Below are 14,216 nucleotides of genomic sequence, written 5' to 3'. Positions count from 1 at the left end.
TAGACTCTGGCACAGTTCCCACGGAGTGGAGGGTGGCTAATGTAACCCCACTATTCAAAAGAGGTAGTAGAGAGAAAACAGGGAATTATAGACCGGTGAGCCTGACATCGGTACTGGGGAAAATGCTAGAGTACATTATAAAGGATGTAATAGCTGAGCACTTGGAAAACAGTGACAGGATTGGACAAAGTCAACATGGATTTACAAAATGTAAATCATGCTTGACTAATCTACTGGAATTTTTTGAGGATGTAACTGGTAGAATAGATAAGGGAGAACCAGTGGATGTAGTGTATTTGGACTTTCAGAAGGCTTTTGATAAGGTCCCACATAAGGGATTAGTGTGCAAAGTTCAAGCACATGGGATGGCGGGTAAGGTACTGACTTGGATAGAGAACTGGTTGGCAGACAGGAAGCAAAGTGTCTGAATAAACGGGTCTTATTCCGAGTGGCAGGCAGTGACTAGTGGGGTACCGCAGGGATCGGTGCTAGGACCCCAGCTATTCACAATATATATTAATGATCTAGATGAGAGAACTAGATGTAATATCTCCAAGTTTGCAGACCACACAAAGCTGGGTGGGCGTGTGTGCTGTGAGGAGGATGCAGAGAAACTACAGTATGATTTGGACAGGTTGGGTGATTGGGCAGATGCATGGCAGATGCAGTATAATAGGGATAAATGCAAGGTTATCCACTTTGGTGGCAAAAACAGGAAGGCTGATTATTATCTGAACGGCAATAAATTGGGAGAAGGGTGAGTGCAACGAGACCTGGGTGTCCTTGTGCAACAGTCGCTGAAGGTAAGCATGCAGATGCAGCAGGCGGTTAAGAAGGCAAATGGTAGGTTGGCTTTCATAGCGAGAGGATTCGAGTACAGGAGCAAGGATGTCTTGCTGCAGTTGTACAGGGTCTTGGTGAGACCACACCTTGAGTATTGTGTGCAGTTTTGGTCACCTTATCTAAGAAAGCATGTTCTTGCCATGGAGGGAGTGCAGCGAAGATTCACCAGACTGATACCTGGGATGGCAGGAATGATGTATGAGGAGAGATTGGGTTGATTGGGCTGGAGTTTAGAAGAATGAGAGGGGATCTCATTGAAACTTATAAAATTCTAATAGGACTAGATAGACTCGATGCAGGAACAATGCTCCCGATAGCGGGGGAGTCCAGAACCAGGTGTCACAGTCTAAGGATAAGGGGTAAGCCATTTAGAACAAAGATGAGGAGGAATTTCTTCACTCAGAGAGTGGTGAACCTGTGGAATTCTCTACCCCAGAAGGCAGTTGAGGCCAATTCATTAAATATATTCAAGAAGGAGTTAGATATATTTCTTAAGGCTAAAAGGATCAAGGGATATGGGGAGAAAGCAGGGACAGGGTACTGAATTTGGATGATCAGCCGTGATCTCATTAAATGGTGGAGCAGACTCGAGGGGCCGAATGGCCTACTCCTGCTCCTATCTTCTATGTTTCGATATTTCATCCTGCTGTCATCACATCCCCATCACTCTGCCTTCCCAACACTACTCCTGCACATCTTCACTCATACCAACATTCCTTGCACGTCCTCCCATCCCTCTTGTTCTATCTACATTATCACATCCCCATCTTACTAGCCACCCCTCACACTCACCCTCATCCTAATGCAATCATACCAAATAACAACATGCAAGGAGGACACTTGGCATTGCCACCCCAATCCATCATAGTCTCCCTCTAAAGATATAACCCATCCATTCCTTATACTCATTCCATCACTCTCACGCAACCTTCTCTTCTTTCCCTCCTTGCAGGAGATGAGAGCGCACAATAAGAGGGAGAGGGAGAGAACTGGAGGTAGGCTTCCATCATTTGCCACCCTCAGAACAGCAGAGGAGGCTGCTTTGGAAGTATAGGAGGGGGCCAAGCAAGTGGAGGTAGGAGACGGAGAGAGGGGGAACTCTCAGCAATCTGGTGATAGAATTACACATTGTACAGCTGCATGGCATACATCAGTCACTCATATGGGGACTGATGTCATCAGCCACCGAAAAGTCATCATGTGCATAATGGTATGTGGACCCATTCTTTATACGGCATATCTAACTCAGCTTTTTACTTTCCCACAGGTCCATCAAGAGCACCCCACCACTCTCCAGGAGGAAGAGGAAGACAACTTCTCAGAGGAGCCTCCAGCCTCTGAGGGCAGCATCACCAGACATGAGCGCACCCAGCACCAGTGCAGATACGCGCACCTTGGTGGGTCCCATGCGTGATAGAGTGGTGTTGCCACCGGTCCATCACAAGTCACAATTGAGCAAGAGCAGATGTTGGAGACAGGGTCAGCAGTAGAGAGTCCTCGCCGGAGGGTGCAGGACACTCCTAGCTCTGCTCAGCTGCATGCAGACGCTGAGCCTCGGGGACCATCCAGAAAGAGGGCGATCCTGGAGGTGCAGGAAGAAGTGCAGGGGGCTCTGACCAGTTTTGCAACCACGATGTCTGTAAATGTTCAGAGAATGGAAGAGTGCATCTCCAACATGGATACCACCATGTCGCAGGCGATGGTTACTTTATGCTCTTCCATGGATAGGATGGCCACCTGCATGGAGCAGCTAATGCGCCACATACAGGAGCACATGGTTTCTATGAAGAGTAGATGGCTATTTATGGAGAATAGATGTCTATCTATGGAGCATAGATGGCAGAGACTCATAGACCTCCTGTCTAGGAGGGATGTCAGTGTAGACATGGGTCCTAATGGCCTCACTGATGTGCAACAATTTGCTCTCCAAGTTTGCTGATGAAACAAAGCTAGGTGGGAATGTAAGTTGTGAAGAAGATGCAAAGAGGCTTCAATGGGATCTAGAGAGGCTAAGTGAGTGGGCAAGAACATGGCAAATGGAATATAGGCCTAGAAATTGAGTGCCCTTAGCGCCGATTTTGCGGCGCTAGAGGGCCTAGCGCTGCAATTGGCGCCGGCGCCGAAATTGCCTGGGGCCCTTCCGCCGCGGTAGACCGGTAGCGCTGCGCCGGCACCGATGACGTCATCGGTGTGCGCAGCGTCCCGGTTGCCATGCCGACGGGCCCCAGCGCCGAAATTCAGTTGCGGCCGCCTCGCCCGTGGCAGCCGCAACTAAGACTCTGGCAACAGAGTCTTACAAGTCTTTGCGCCGGCGCATTAAAGGCCCCGCGGCGGCCGGCCGCTTTCCCGCCGGCCGCCTGGCCGCAGCTCCCTCCCCGGACTTCCCCCCCCCCCCCGGAACAGAAGCAAGCCCGGCACTTGTCCGAGGTGCCGGGCTCATTTTTAAAAAGATTTTCGCGGGCCGCGGCCGGGTGCAGGCAGCTCCTCCTTAAGGGAAGGAGGAGGCCTGCACTTCCCGAGCCTGCCGCACCGCATCGGGTGCCGCAGCGCCGGAATTGCGGCGCGAAACGGCAGTTAGCGCCGATTTACCGCCGCAAAGACCCTTCAGTAGCGCCGGCAGCCGTTTGGGCGCGGCCCTGCTGAATTTTTGGCGCGCGCAGGGGGACTTAGCGCCGGCACTAACTTCCGGCGCTAAAGCCCTGGCTAAGCCAAAACTCAATTTCTAGGCCATAATGTGGAGAAATGTGAAGTTATCCACTTTGTTAGGAAAAATAGAAAAGCAGAATATTTTTTAAACAGTGAGAGATTGGGAAATGTTGGTGTTCAGAGGGACCTGGGTGTCCTTGTACATGAATCACTGAAAGTTAACATGCAGGTACAGCAAGCAATTAGGAAAGCAAATGGTGTGTTGGCCTTTATTACAAGAGGGTTAGAGTCTAAGAGTAAAGACATCTTACTGCAATAATATAGGGCCCTGGTGAGACCACACCTGGAGTATTGTGTACAGTTTTGGTCTCCTTACATAAGGAAGGATATACTTGCCATAGAGGAAGTGCAATGAAGGTTCACCAGACTGGTTCCTGGGATGGGGGGATTGTCCTATGTAGACTAGGCTAGATTCTCTAGAGTTCAGAAAAATGAGAGGTGATCTCAGTGAAACATACACAATTCTGACAGGGCTTGACAGGGTAGATGCAGGGAGGATGTTAACCCTGGCTGGGGAGTCTAGAACTAGGGGTTGTAAGATTTGCAAAATTTCTGCATTTCCCCGAAGGCTGTTATTAATAAACGGGACGCTGCGTGGACATTTTAAATCAAAAAGGGTACCAAAGATGGCGTCCGTGCCTCATGGCAGAAAGCCTGTGGGATTTTTAAATGGACTCTGCAACGCAGACAGCTTGTGGATCGAAACCCAAGCTGCAGTTTTCTGTGAAGAGAGACTTTGGGCCAGAAATTCCAGGCCAGAAGCGTGAGTGCGCTCGGGGTACTCACGCTTCTGGCCGTTGGAAATGCCGGCGTTCAGCAGGAACAGCGCATGCGGGGAACGCCGGCATTTCCAGACCTCGAGCGCGTGCGACTGCACAGGCAGCGCTTGCGCAGTGAACTTGGTGGATTTCATTCATGAAATCCGTGAGGGTAAGTCCTCAGAACTTACACTGAAAAAAAGCAAGTGTAAAGTGGTTCATTGGCTGCGGAGGAAGATATATTTTATCGTGGAGCTTTTGAAATGCAATATTTTTGTTTGGGAAAGGGAGGGAAGTTATTTTAAGAAATTTTAAGTAAGTTTTAAAGTTAAAATTTTTTTTTTTTTTAAAGGGTTTTCAGAACGGTAGGTAGAAGGAGCAATTGTGGCTGTGTGAATGGAATGTGAGAATGAGTTATGTATGTATGTCCACATATATTCCTTTACGTATATGTATGTATGTTTTATATTCCTTTACTATGAATGTATGTTTTTAATTATGATTTTCCAATAAGTTACTTTCTCTGAAAGTCATAATTAAATAATACATTCATACACATAAGTAAAGGAATATATACATAACACGCAAAGGAATATATACAGACATACATACTTTCAGAAGCTCCACGATAAGAAATATCTTCCTCCGCAGCCTCTGTAGCAACTGTACCCATGCTTTTTTCATGTGTAAGTTGTAATGACTGGACCTCACTGAAAGCATTAATGAAAGCGGCGAATTATACTGCGCACGCGCTGCATGTGCAGTCGCACGCGTTCTGCCTCTGAACCCCTTCGTTCAGAGGACAGGAAATGCCGGTTTTCCCCACATGCACCGTGCATGCTGAAAACCGGCATTTCATCCGGCCAGATGCGTAAGTACCCCGACCGTACTAGCGCATTTGGAAGGGAATTATTGGGCCAACATTTTACATGTCAATAAAATAAAAAATTTAACACTTGCACCACTTGCCCCCTCGCACCTGCGACTGAGGGTCCAAGGAGGTGCATTGCGCAAGAGGTCATCATCGGACGTATCCTCACACTGTTCCCTTTGGGGAACTGTATGAAGTGGTGGAAGGATTTATGGCCGTGATTCACGCTCATTCCGTGACCGTAACCATCTTTGAACCAGCCATTAGGGTGGTTAGTCCTATGGCGGGAGGGTTTTACGGGCTCCCACAACCCATCTGAGGGGGGGGGGGCGGCCACCAACACCCACGGACGCAAGTATCCCGCTGGATGTCCACCCAGAATTTAAAGTTGGAGCTCCGACTCCACTTGCCGGGATTGTCTGGAGTGGGGTTCAAAACCCTACTCCTTCTGGCCCAGCGGCGGGGATGCTTACTGCTACGCAAAAGGCCCACTCCGCACAAAAGGTGACACCCATACGTTTCCTGCGCCTTTTCCCTCCCCGTGACTGGAGCCCTATGCTGCCATTTCACGTTGCTAATCGGATTGGGCCTTTGTCATAGCGGTAGGATCCCTGCCGCTGGGCCAGATCAGGGTAGGGTTTCGAACCCCGCTCCACACAGTCCCGGCAAGTGGAGTTGGAGCTCCGGCTCTAAATTCTGGGTTGACATCCAGTGGGATATTTGCGTCCGTGGGTGTGGGTGGCCCCCCCTCCTTGTATAGCTTGTGGGCCCGTAAAACCCTCCCGCCATAGGACTAACCGCCCTAATGGCTGGTTCAAAGATGGTTACGGTCACGGAATGAGCGTTAATCACGGCCATAAATCCTTCCACCACTTCATACAGTTCCCCAAAGGGAACAGTGTGAAGACACGTATGACGACGACATTGCTAAATAAATAAATGGAATTAAAAAAATTCTTTTAGGGCTTTTAAAAGTCTTTAAATTGCTTTAATTCTCTTTAAAACTACTTCAGATTACTCAAAATAATGTAAACATTTTAAAAAGTTTATAAAAGTTACCAAAATCTTCAAAAAACTTCCAAAAACCTATTTAAACTGCTGCTTTGCATGTAAAAAAGCAAAGCAGCTTGACAGAAACATTGGGGGCGTGTCCAGTGAAACTGAGACCTCAAGGGGCGTGTCTCACTTACACTGCACGCTCCTGGGTCCGCGCTGGCTGCGCTCCTGGGCGGCGTGACGTCATACGCTGCCTGGGATTCTTGCTTCAGTTTCTGGAAGTGCAGGCGTCCCTGGAGCTGATCGGCAGGAGCGCGGGGTAAGTGCAAATACGGGGCTTGCACGCGCTGCAAGCCCCGTTCTGGAATTTCTGGCCCTTTGTATTTTGAAACCAGACAGGACTCTGAATTATGTATTAGACCGAATTGGAGACAACTCTGAATTCAGTTTAGACCTATAGTTAAGGCCATCAAGCAGTCTACATATATAATCAGAAACAGATTAAGAGAGCCATCGAGGCTGGACAGGCCCATCAAGGAGCATTCATGACAATACAAGGCAATTATCGGGCCGGTAGATGCGATTACCGGCCATCTAAAACCAGTTAGTATGGATTGCTACCATTATTTAAAATAGCCCACCAAGATTAAGACAAAGAACTAACCTGATTAGGCACGCAGATAAGGGTTTTCGAAAGGAGTACAATTGAAGGCCCCCGGGCAGCAATCGCGCTCTGCTCTTCTCTTCTCTCTCTGCTCTTCGGCCCCTTGCCCTCGTGGCTGCTGATCTTTCCTCATCCCGTGCTTACCCCCTGGCCTTTGCCCATGCCTTTTGCCACTCCAGCTGGAAAATAGCCCCGGCACTGCATCGGGCGGACACGGACAATTCAGGCCAGGTGAGGCGGGACGCGACGAGGGGAGGAGGGAAGACCACCGGAGGGAAGGCCACCTGAGGAAGACCGACTGAAGAAGACCAACTGAGGAGACGAACTGAGGGAAGGCTTCGAATTATCGGGCCTTCAGCCTCAACCAACCTGCGAATATTTGCACAGCAACTCAACTGTCGGCTGGCGATGAAGAATCATCCCTGCAAGGTAAAGTACCCAAACAGAGACTTTAACTTTGGAGTGCTTGAACCTGGACAATGCCCTTGCAGCGCCCGGAGACCACGTGACGACGGCAGGCTCCAGAGAGCACCAAGAGCGAACCCCGAACCCCACCGCTGTTTTGAGTCCAACAAACCCTTTTGATTGGTGAGCATGAAGTTCTGACCCCTCATAGCTTAATCTAGTTAGGTATAGGGGGTGGGATAAGGATAAGGAGATTGTTAAGATAGTTGTTTCCCTCAATCTGCCATGTGTTCCCCATTCCCTGTATAAGTATATAGTTATTCATAAGTAGTTTTGCCTGTAGAAGTGTACACTAGTAATTTTCCATAAGATTGTATTCCTTTTCAATAAAATCTTGGTTTTTGTTTACATCCAACCACCTGTCTAGTCGAGTCTTCTCTGTACCGCCGCCTTGTACCTAAGTCCGGTGTCTAGAACCCAGGGGTGTGGGAGCAATTCGAACCGCTCACCAAAAACAGTCAGAGGCATAACTGACTGGGTGCACGTGCCACCACCACAGGCCACCCCCTACAGGGTCACAGTCTCAAAATAAGGGGTCGGCCATTTAGGACTGAGATGAGGGGAAATTTCTTCACTCAGAGGATGGTGGATCAGTGGCAAAGTTGATATAATTGGCTGACTTGTCAAAGAGGGCATCAGTGACCTGTGTGATGCACCTGTGGGTGGCCGATTGCGAGATGCCGCAAATGTCTGCTGCAGATCCCTAGAAAGAGCCTGAGGCAAAGAAGTTGAGGGCGTTGGTGATTTTGACAGCCACTAGTAAGGCATGTCCACCCGCTCCTTTGTCTGCAGGTCTTGCTCGAGCAATGTGCAAATGTCTGCGATGACCTGGCACGATAGCCTGAGCCTCCTTTGGCACTGCTGCTCTGTTATGTTGAGGAAGCTCATCCTCTGCCTGTATAGCCTGTGTTGGGGGTATCGCCTCTGCTGTGGGGCAGCCCTTCACTGATGCCCCCTGTCCTGTGCAGCATCACGTGGTTGAGGAGAAGGTTGGTGGTGATGTTGTTGGTGCTGATGGTGTGCCTGGTGCTGCTGGTGTTGGGGCTCATCATGGTCCGATTCTGAGGACCAAGGTGACACAGTATAAACGGCACCCATGCTGATGGAATAGATGGCAGGTCAAGTAGAGATCAGAGAAGCAAGCTGTCAATGGTGTAATAGGTTGTATCAATGAGGTGAGACTGAATGGCGACTTTGCTGGAAATACTTGCATTCTGTAGAAAGCTAAATGTGTGCTGTGAATGCAGTCAGTAACAGCTTCTGCCTGAGAAATGTGACCAGCTATGAGGTGGGAGGTTTTATAGTATATTTCGTGCTGTCATCTAATCAGCTGGAGCAATGGCCACTCAACTCCAGCCTCAGGCTGACAGACGTGGTTCGCGAGCTGCGTGAATCCCATGGGTAGCCAGGGAAATTTGAAACATAGGCGGAAAAGCGCTCTTAAGGTTCGGACAACTATCTGTTAATGTTTTGAATTAGGCCGCCCGCCTCTGCTGCCGTACCGGTAAACGCGCCCACGGCAAAGCAGCATGGGGCGGGATGACAGCAGGTTCCCAACCCGCTGCAACTTATTTCAAATTTCCCACCCAACCCACCTCCAATCGTGCCCGCACGGACCCCAGAAAATTCCGGCCTCTATCTCTTTCATCATCCAGGGAGTCCTGACTTTGGTTGCCCTACCTTTTCCCCTCATGGGAATGTACCTCGACTGTACCCGAACCATCTCTTCTTTAAAGGCAGCCCATTGTTCAATTACAGTTTTGCCTGCCAATCATTGATTCCAATTTACCAGGGCCAAGTCCATTCTCAACCCACTGAAATTGGCCTTCCTGCAATTAAATATTTTTTATTCTAGATTGCTCCCTGTCCTTTTTCCATAGCTAATCTAAATCTTATGATGCTGTGATCACTGTTCCCTAAATGTTCCCCTACTGACACTTGCTCCACTTGACCCATCTCATTCCCCAGAACCAGATCCAGCAATGCTTCCTTCCTCATTGGGCCAGAAACGTACTGATCAATGTATGGAAATAATGACAGTAACACTGGAAACACTGAATGGGTATCACTGGCAATTAATTGACTATACAATTACAGGGGCAATTTTATAATTTCTCACTCCTGGTGTGGACTTTGCCCATCAAAAGCAAAGATTGTAAATTTGGATACATACTTCCCACAAGTTTCCAATATAAGCTCTCGGCAGGTAAGGCTCCCCACCAAGTGCACGGGCTCATAAAATATCAAATAACTATCAGGTGTGGACATTTCTCATTTTCCAGTTAGTTATGATTTTGACTGAGCTGCAACAGATAAGATGGCAAGTCACAAGCCCCATAGATAGGAACGCCTATGTAATTCTGAATATTTCCCAAACCAGTCGGGTTCACGGAACTACTAAGCTACTGATTAAAGCTTACTATCTATTACTTAAAAACTCTACAATTAAAGACCAAAGAAACTCAACACTTTTGTCTGTTAAGTCTTTCACAAACTGATTCAAAGCTACAGTGTTTGAGCTGACTTCAACAACTAGTTGTATTTTCTGCCACCATATGTAAATGAATATATCTGGTAATTCACTCTGGTATGAAAAAGTTGATGTTACTGCTACTAATTTTCATCTCCACTAACATGGGTGCTTAATGGGAATCCTACAGATAACTTCAGCAACAATAAACAGGTGTGTTGTTCAGCCAAGACATGCTGGGGGTAATTTTGACTGGGCGTTAGTATAAAAGGGGCGATATCGGATCAGTCGCCTGTTGTACAACTCTCCCAATTTCAATTTCCACTGGAAAAGAACCTGTTGAGAAATCAAATTGTTATACAGGCATTAGAGAGTTAAAACTTACTTCAGTTACCAGAACATTTTCTTAAAATGAACATAAATTGAAAATCCTTCTTTTACTCCTCAGTCACTGGAGGCAATGATAGGAGGAACATAATCCAACCTAGCTTCTTGCTTCAGTAACTATTTTTAATGTTGGCGGGCTCACAGAGCAGCAGTTTTGTAGGAATCGCTTCCACTTCTTCATCATGTAGCACATGTTAAGAAAACTGATGTATCACTGAGATAGGCAACATTCCTTTGGCTTTGTTGAAATCCAGTCTAATTCATCCTCCTTCCCAAGTGCCTTCTGTTGGTTTGTAATTGCTTTTGGCAAAGCTATTGTCATAGACGATGGTTTTTATCTAAATCCAAATTATTTTTGCTGAGACAGAGAGCCTTTTTATATTTGACGTAGAAGGCCATTAACAGTTATTTATCCATAGCCAATGGCAAACATGGTTTTTTGGTTGAGCTTTCTCAGTACTTACTACAGGCTAGTATTTACTGAATACATTTAAATTTGAAAACCAGTAATAGCCAGCCATGGTATCCAGAAAAACATTAATCCGTGGAGGCAGGTAAGAGGTCCTTAATTGTCACACGGTCCATAGTCAACTGAGTCATCATTCTTCAACAAATCAATGAGAAACACCCATAGACTGGCTAATGGATCAATAACTCCATGGCATAGCATCCTCAGAGCATTTCTGTTCACTTCATTCTGCAATTAGTGATATTTATTTTTTAGTCAGCCAGGTGTCTGACATGCAGACAAAAACATCAACAGTGGTCTGGAGTACTGGATTACTGAGTCTGCCATGGAGAGTTGATTTAGTTCCAGTTTTCCATTGCCAGACATGTCACCCACAAGAGATCGCAGTTACCTCTCCCCTAATGAGGCAGGTTGGTTGATCACTGGACAACTGGGCAAGTGTTGTTTGAACCCTTGCTAGGCAGGGACTCTTCCACAGTGCTATGATGAGCAACACTGCCCACCATACTATCTAACCCATTAGTGACAGAATGTTACTGGTGATAATTTGAGAGCAAATGTTTAGGTGTCTACATGATGCTTAATTTCTGACCAACCAAGATGCTCAGCAATTGCTGGCAAAAGCATCATGCAATTCCTTTAATATATCTACCATCCTTGTTATTATTCAAATATTGACTGCTTACTCAAGTGGAGGGAGTAAAAAGAAATGTTGTAGTGATAGGGGACAGTATAGTTAGGGGGATAGACACTGTTCTCTGCAGCCGAGAGTGTGAGTCCCGAAGGCTGTGTTGCCTACCCGGTGCCAGGATTAAGGACATCTCCTCTGGGCTGGAGAGAAACTTGGAGTGAGAGGGGGAGGATCCAGTTGTCATGGTCCGCATAGGCACCAATGACATAGGTAGGACAAAGAAAGAGCTTCTGCTGAGAGAGTCTTTGGCTAAATGAAAAAGCAGAACCACAAAGGTAATAATCTCTGGATTACTACCTGAGCCATGAGCGAATATGCATAGGGTAAATAAGATCAGAAAAATGAACGAGTGGCTCAAAGACTGGTGTGGGAGAAATAGGTTTCACTTTGTGGGGCACTGGCACCAGTACTGGGATAAGAGGGAGCTGTTCCGTTTGGACGGGCTTCACTTGAACCATGCTGGGGCTAGAGTCCTGGCGAATCGAATAACTAGGGCTGTAGAGAGGGCTTTAAACTAAATAGTTGGGGGGAGGATCCAGGTGAGCGGGAATTTAAAAAGTCAATGAGAAATGACAAAGCAATAGAGTAGAATAGAGATGGGGGAAATAATAACCAGAGTGTGACAGGAAGGGACAGAGGCCTAGAAATTCACTTTGGGGCGGCCAGCTCGCTCGCGCCCAAAAGTTAGCGCTGGGCGGGGAGCCATTAGCGATCGTCAGATATTCAGTGTTTGTGCCCCAAATCAGAACCGGGCGCTATATCAGGGTGAGCCCGCCTCCGCTTGGGGCGCTGACACTGAATTTCAGCGCTCTTGGCGCCGCTGCACCAGCCGCTGCGGAGCGGCAGGCTGCGGTACTGCAGGCCTCCTCCTTCTCTTAAGGGGGAGCTGCCTGCAACGGGGAGATTGCCGCTGGAGAGTGCCGGCAAATGAGCCCGGCACCACGGAGAAGTGCCGGGTTCGCGGAAAGCAGCCAGCAATGCCGCGGGGGGGGGGTGGTGGAGGAGGCCGGGGAAGGAGGTGCGGGCAGGCAGCCGCTGAAAAAGCGGCCGGCCGCACCTTCCCCTTTAAAGCGCCCCACTAAGGCTACAGCACGGCCCCGTTTTCTGGTCGCTGTTTACGGCCGCTTCGGAGGAGGCGGCCGCTACTAAATATGGGGATCGGGCCGGTTTCGGGGCGGAACCGGGGCACAGCGCACACCGATGACGTCATCGGTGCCGGCGCAGCGCTAACGACTACCGCCGCCAATACCGCTGCGCTGAATATCAGCGCAAACTCATTTTTGGCACAGAAGCCCTCTTTAGGCGGTAACTGGCCGCAAAGCTGGCAGCGCCTTAATGAATTTCTAGGCCAGAATGTTTAAAAATAAGAGTGCAACAGAAAATGGGGCCAAAACAAGGAGAAATGGTAAAAAGACAAAGTTAAAAGCTTTATATCTGAATGCACGCAGCATTCGTAACAAGATAGATGAGTTGATGGCACAAATAGATACAAATGTGTATGATCTGGTCACCATTACAGAGATGTGGTTGCAAGGTGATCAGGGCTGGGAACTGAATATTCCAGAGTATTTGACAATTTGGAAGGATGGACAGAAAGGAAAGGGAGGTGGGGTGGCTTTGTTGGTAAAGGATGGGATCAGTGCAGTGGTGAGAAGTAATATTGGCTCAGAAGAACAAGATATAGAATCAGTTTGGGTGGAGATAAAAAATAATAAATGGAAAAAGTCTCTGGTGGGCGTAGTCTACAGGCCCCCGAAAAGTGGCAATACTGTTGGACAGAGTATAAATCAACAAATAATGGAGGCCTGTAAAAATGTACGGTAATAATCATGGGTGATTTTAATCTCCATATTGATTGGACAAATCAAATTGGCCATGGTAGCCTTGAGGAGGAGTTCATAGAGTGCATCCGGGATGGTTTCTTAGAACAGTATGTAATGGAACCAAACAGGGAGCTTACTATCTTGGATCTGGTGCTATGTAATGAGACAGAACTAATAAATGATGTCATAGTAAAGGATCATCTAGGAAAGAGTGATCATAGCATAGTTGAATTTCAAATTCAGTTGGAGGGTGAGAAAGTTGTATCTCAAACCAGTGTCCTGATCTTAAACAAAGGCAATTACAGTGGCATGAGGGCAGAACTGGCTAAAGTGGACTGGAAAAATAAATTAAAGGGTAAGACAGTTGAAATGCAGTGGCGGACATTTAAGGAGCTATTTCATAACTCTCAACAAAAATATATTCCAGTGAGAAAGAAAGATTTTAAGAGAAGGGAGCACCATCCGTGGCTAACTAAGGAAGTAAAGGATGGTATCAAATTGAAAATGAAGGCATACAATGTTGCCAAGATTGGTGGGAGACCAGTGGATTGGGAAATTTTTAAAAACCAGCAAAAGATGACTTAAAAAAAATAAAGAGACGAGATGAATTATGAGAGTAAACTGGCAAGAAACATTAAAACAGATAGTAAGAGCTTCTACAGGTATATATAAAGGAAGAGGGTAGCTAAAGTAAATGTTGGTCCCTTAGAGGATGAGACTGAGGAATTAATAATGGGGAACGGGGAATTGGCAGAGACTCTGAACAAATATTTTGTATCTGTCTTCAGGGTAGAAGACACTAACAACATCCCCATAATGGATAATCAAGGGGCCATAGGGAGGGGGGAACTAAAGACAATCACGATCACTAAGGAAATAGTACTTGGTAAAATAATGGGACTAAAAGATGACAAGTCCCCTGGACCAGATGGCCTGCATCCCAGGTCTTAAAAGAAGTGGCTGCAGAGATAGTGGGTGCATTGGTTGCAATATACCAAAATTCCCTGGACTCTGGAGAGGTCCCAGCAGATTGGAAAACCGCAAATGTAACACCCCTATTTAAGAAAGGAGGG

This window comes from Somniosus microcephalus, chromosome 12 (genome assembly GCF_052327205.1).
Source record: "Somniosus microcephalus isolate GS21.2 chromosome 12, FLI_Smic_1.0, whole genome shotgun sequence".
Lineage (NCBI taxonomy): Eukaryota > Metazoa > Chordata > Chondrichthyes > Squaliformes > Somniosidae > Somniosus > Somniosus microcephalus.
This window is presented reverse-complemented; position numbering follows the sequence as displayed.